The sequence below is a fragment of the Nesoenas mayeri genome (genome assembly GCF_963082525.1).
Source record: "Nesoenas mayeri genome assembly, chromosome: Z".
NCBI classification, from domain to species: Eukaryota; Metazoa; Chordata; class Aves; order Columbiformes; family Columbidae; genus Nesoenas; species Nesoenas mayeri.
In genome coordinates, this window is record NC_137542.1 from 27362336 (window position 1) to 27367459 (window position 5124).

Genomic DNA, 5124 nt, shown 5'->3' on the forward strand with positions numbered 1-5124 from the left:
TGCTGAAGTGGCCCCGAAAAACACAGGCATCACTAGATGGATCTCTTCTTGCAGCTGAAGGGACTGTGAAATGTTGAGGTGTCCTGTGACTTGGGACTGGTACTGTTCAATATCTTCATCAACAAGATTGAGTGCACCTCAGCAAGTTTGTGGATGACACCATGCTGAGTACTACAGCTGATGTGCTTGAGAAAAGGAATGCCACCCAGAGAGACCGTTACAGGCTTGAGGGTTGGGCCAATGTGAACCTCATGAAACTCAACAAGGCCAAGTGCAAGGTCCTGCACCAAGGTTATGGTTATTTCCAATATCAGTACAGACTGGAGAATGAGTGGATTAAGAACAGCCCTGTGGAGAAGAACTTGGAGATACTAATAGATTAAAAAATGACATGTGGGCTGGCAATGCGTGTGTGCAGCCCAGAAAGAAAGCCATATCCTGGGCTGCATCAAAAGGAGCATGGCCAGCAGGTCAAGTGAGATGAATCTGCCCTTTTGCGCTGTTGAGACCACACCTGGAGTACTGTGTTCAGCTCTGGAGCCCTCACTACAGGAATGACATGAGCCTGCTGGAGAGGGTCCAGAGGAGGCCACAAAAATTATCAGAGAGATGGAACACATGTTCTTTGAAGAAAGGCTGAGAGAGTTGGGGTTATTCAGTCTGGAGAAGGGAGGGTTCTGGAGAAACCTTCTTGCAGCTTTTCAATACGTAAATGAGGCTTCTAAGAAAAAGAGAGAGACTCTTTACCAGGACCTGTAGTGACAAGATAAGGGATAATGGTTTTAAACTGAGAGAGAGTAGACTGAGATTGGATATAAGGAAGAAATTCTTCATCATTAGGGCGGTGAGGCACCAGAACAGGCAGCCCAGAGAAGCTGTGGCTGCCCCCATCCCAGGAAGTGTTCACGGTAGGGTTTCGATGGGGCTTTGAGCAACCTGATCTGGTGAAAGACATCCCTGTCCATGGAAGGGGGTGTGGACTAGATGATCTTTGAAGGTCTCTTACAACCCTCCCGATGCTGTTATTCTGTGACCCTGGGGAAAAGGGCCATAACCCTCCATTTAAGGCCTGGAGGGCAGTTTTTCCTCAGACAGAATCACAGAATCACAGAATGTTAGGGAATTGGAAGGGACCTCGAAAGATCATCTAGTTCAATCCCCCTGCCAGAGCAGGAACACCTCGATGAGTTTACACAGGAATGTGTCCAGGTGGGTTTTGAATGTCTCCAGAGAAGGAGACTCCACAACCTCCCTGGGCAGCCTGTTCCAGTGTTCTGTCACCCTCACTGAGAATAAGTTTCTTCTCAAATTTAAACAGAACCTCTTTTGTTCCAGTTTGAACCCATTACCCCTTGTCCTACCATTGGTTGTCACTGAGAAGAGCCTGGCTCCATCCTCGTGACACTCACCTTTTATATATTTGTAAACATTAATAAGGTCACCCCTCAGTCTCCTCTTCTCCAAACTAAAGAGACCCAGCTCCCTCAGCCTTTCCTCATCAGGGAAATGCTCCACTCCATCATCTTTGTCGCCCTGCACTGGGCTCCAGCAGTTCCCTATCCTTCTTGAACTAAGGGGCCCAGAACTGAACACAAAATTCCAGGTATGGTCTCACCAGGGCAGAGTAGAGGGGAAGGAGAACCTCTCTCGACCTACTAACCACCCCCCTTCTAATACACCCCAGGATGCCATTGGCCTTCTTGGCCACAAGGGCACAGTGATGGCTCATGGTCATCCTGCTGTCCACCAGGACCCTCAGGCCCCTTTCCCTTATGTTGCTCACTAATAGGTCCCCATGCTTTATTGAAGTCAAGGTAGACCACATCCACCACTCTGTCATCATCTGTCCACCTCGTTATGTCCTCATAAAAGCCTAAGGTTGGTCAAGCACAACTTCCCCTTGGTGAAGCCATGTTGACTGTCCCTAATGACCCTATTATCCTTGATACGCCTTGAGATGGCACCAAGGATAAGTTGTTCCATCATCAGCCGGAGTCAGGGTGTAAGCCCAAAAGCACAGGAGGGTTTGGGTCTAGGTGGTTAGCCTTTTTTTTTTTCTGTTGTTAATTAATTTGGGGGTATTTAACTTTCCCAGCCCTGGGTCTCCCTGCCAGGTAAGGAGTGCAGCTGGGTCTGAAAAGAGGTGGATGGTATTGTCTCAAGGTGATTCTTTTTCCCCTTGGTAGCTTGGGGCAGACACTTTGCCTCTCTGCACCTCTCCTTCCTGCTCCATAGAACAGGGGAAACACTGTGTCCTTCCACAAACTCCAGGGAGAGCCACTGCTCCACTGTGAAGGTTTTTTTATTGTAATTAGCAATGTTTTATCACAAAACAGGAAATTCCATGCAATGGGTGCTGGGGAGGAAGCAGAAGGCCCAACCTGCTGTTCTACTCATCCACCTTCTCCACAGTCAGGAAGTACTTGGAAAAACTCTGCTATTTTCCCCCTCTGTTTCTGTTTCCCTATCAACCAAGTCCAAGTTTAGCAGCAAGAGTGGATGATACAACTTTTGAGCTGTTTGGCACTCAGAAGAGACATGTGGCCTACAAAATGAAGGAAACAGCACGACTGCTTCCCCTCCAGGCTTACAGACTGATGGCTGAAACAGCCACTGACTTCTCTGAAGGGCCAAAGGAAGCCTTTCTCTGCAGCCTTACATTAACATAACCTCAGAGAGAGCGCCCCAAAGACCACAAGTCAGCAAGATCCCAGCCTAAGAGTGTGTAAACAACAAGCCAAAAGGTCAAAACATGGCTCCTTTAGTAGAGTGACCATGCAAGAGCAGCAAGTGACAAGATCCTTCTGTTCATCAAGAGAAACAAATCTGCTTTGAGCTGCTAGCTCTACTTAAGTAACAGCCTGCAAGACTCACACAGCATGCACAACCATAAACAAACGTGAGACAAGAAATATGGAAATGTCACTTGTCATAGATTACAGGACTTGTACACTTTGGAAACCAAGTCTCTGTTGCTCACTAATCTCTTCTTGTGCCAATGCTACTTCTGTGTTACTGGGGTTCTTGTACATCAGATAAACTGGTATTTGCCTCCAGTGGCAAACATACAGGTATTTTTTTCATTGTGGGAAGGCTAAAAGGGTGTTCTTTAACCTGAGTTAGGAAACTTAGGTGAAAATCAGAGAGAAAACAAGGGAATTTGTAGCTATATATGTGGTATCGTGACAAGCTGCAGGCAAGGGAGTCCTCTGGTCTGCTGCTGCTGCCACTGAATCCCACAAGTCACCTCCACGGATGAGCAGAGCAGGAGCAGCCATTGCTCAGTAGGGTTGCTTCATCCTGCTGGGACTACTCGCACATGTAAATCAAAGATGCCAAGAGCTGCCTGTGGACAAGGCCTCAGTATGTATTTGGAGGGGAGGAACAAGGGAAAGAGACATGCGCTGCATTTCATGCTGTATCTGAGAAGGTATTGCTTGAAAATATGCATGCACGGAGAAGTGAGCACTTATAACAATGGCAAACATAAACTCTGCATTCCACACTCAGGCCTCTTATTGAATCCGTATTTCCTCCAGGGACTTCAGCTTGTGGCCCACACATAATATGTATCATATATTATATTCCGTACTTATTTGCTGTGCAGCTGCACAAATATCACACTTAGAAGAATATAGTTTAATCATTCAAAAACTTAGTCTTTATGGAGTGATGAACAAACCATTCCTATTCCTTGCTTTTCAAACCAGCAATGCTGAAATGTCCAGCACAGATGTCTCATTTTCACTTCCAGATGTTTTCTACATTGGGTGGTAATATTCAGTAGCAGTTTTATTTGAAGAATTACTTTATATTAAGGCATGGAATACAAGAGGCCGTAGAGAAATATACAAGTGAATTAATTTAAAAGGCTATGAGATGTAAGGGCCATATAGTACATGAGAAGGTTTTTAAAAATTTCTACGGTCATAGAAATGTTTTCTTGTTCCAAGGAACAGAATGTCATCATTTGATGATGAGACACAACCTGAAAGAAATTAATTAGGAAACGTTTTGAAAAGACTGAACTGATTGCACACTCTAAGAGTCAGTGATAGTTTTGCTCCCAAACCACATAATTTGTTTTAAAATTTATTCACAGCTTTTATTTCTAATGATGATTAAGAGCACAAAAAATAAATGTCTCCCTCACTCCTTCCTTAACAAACAGCAAACCTGTCTTGAAATATACACTTCCACATGCACAAAGTTGAAGTTAAAAACTTCTGCTTACAGATCATTAAAACTAGTAAGCAAAATTTCTTCTGGAGGCTGAAGGTAATATTTATTAAGCTTTATTCCCTAGAGATGCAATCATAGATATTTCATCTCAGGGGTATTCTGGAGAAAGGTTCCACCATGGATACAACCTCCCAAGTGCACACTGCTGCTGGGACATGGCAGCACTTTCACACCTCAACATTTTTTCTGCTGTCCTTCAGGATTGTGGCTCAGGTATTTTTTTTTATTTAAAGACAGGATTTCACTTCCAGCATAGTCAAAAGACTCATTTAAAATCCTGTCTCAAGAGAGAAATGATGATGTTGACACTGACATAATTTTTTCAACATCCATGTTTGCTTGTGTTTTCCTTAAAGCACCAAATTCCTGAATCATGCCATTATATATGAATTGGAGCTTATCCTCTTAAATTTATATAAAATAAATGTTTGTGGGGTTGTTTGTTTTTGTTTTTTTTTGGAGGTGGGGCACAGAAAAAGAAGAAGAAACAAAAGACACAAAACATTCACTGAAAGCATCAAAATACACTGTGAACAACTTTGGAAATTAAGCAAATTATTGTTTTATTCACGAATATCAAGTAAGTGTAAATATTTGTGGCCTCCAAGCTTATGTTAACATAGTAACATAAATTTCTTAGAACATATCTAAGGTTCACAAAATTCACTGAAACAGCTCTAGCAAATTCTATGATCTTTGGAAAGAGACAGGAATGAAGTTACTTAATAGATTCTTTTGATCAAATCACTTATCACTTCATAGGTCATTTGGATGTAATCCAATCAAACTGATTTGTTTGCTTCCATATTCACACATACAGAGACACAGTAAAAGGCATCCTGTTGGGATTTCCCATTGCATCTTCCGAAAAAAATGATTCTG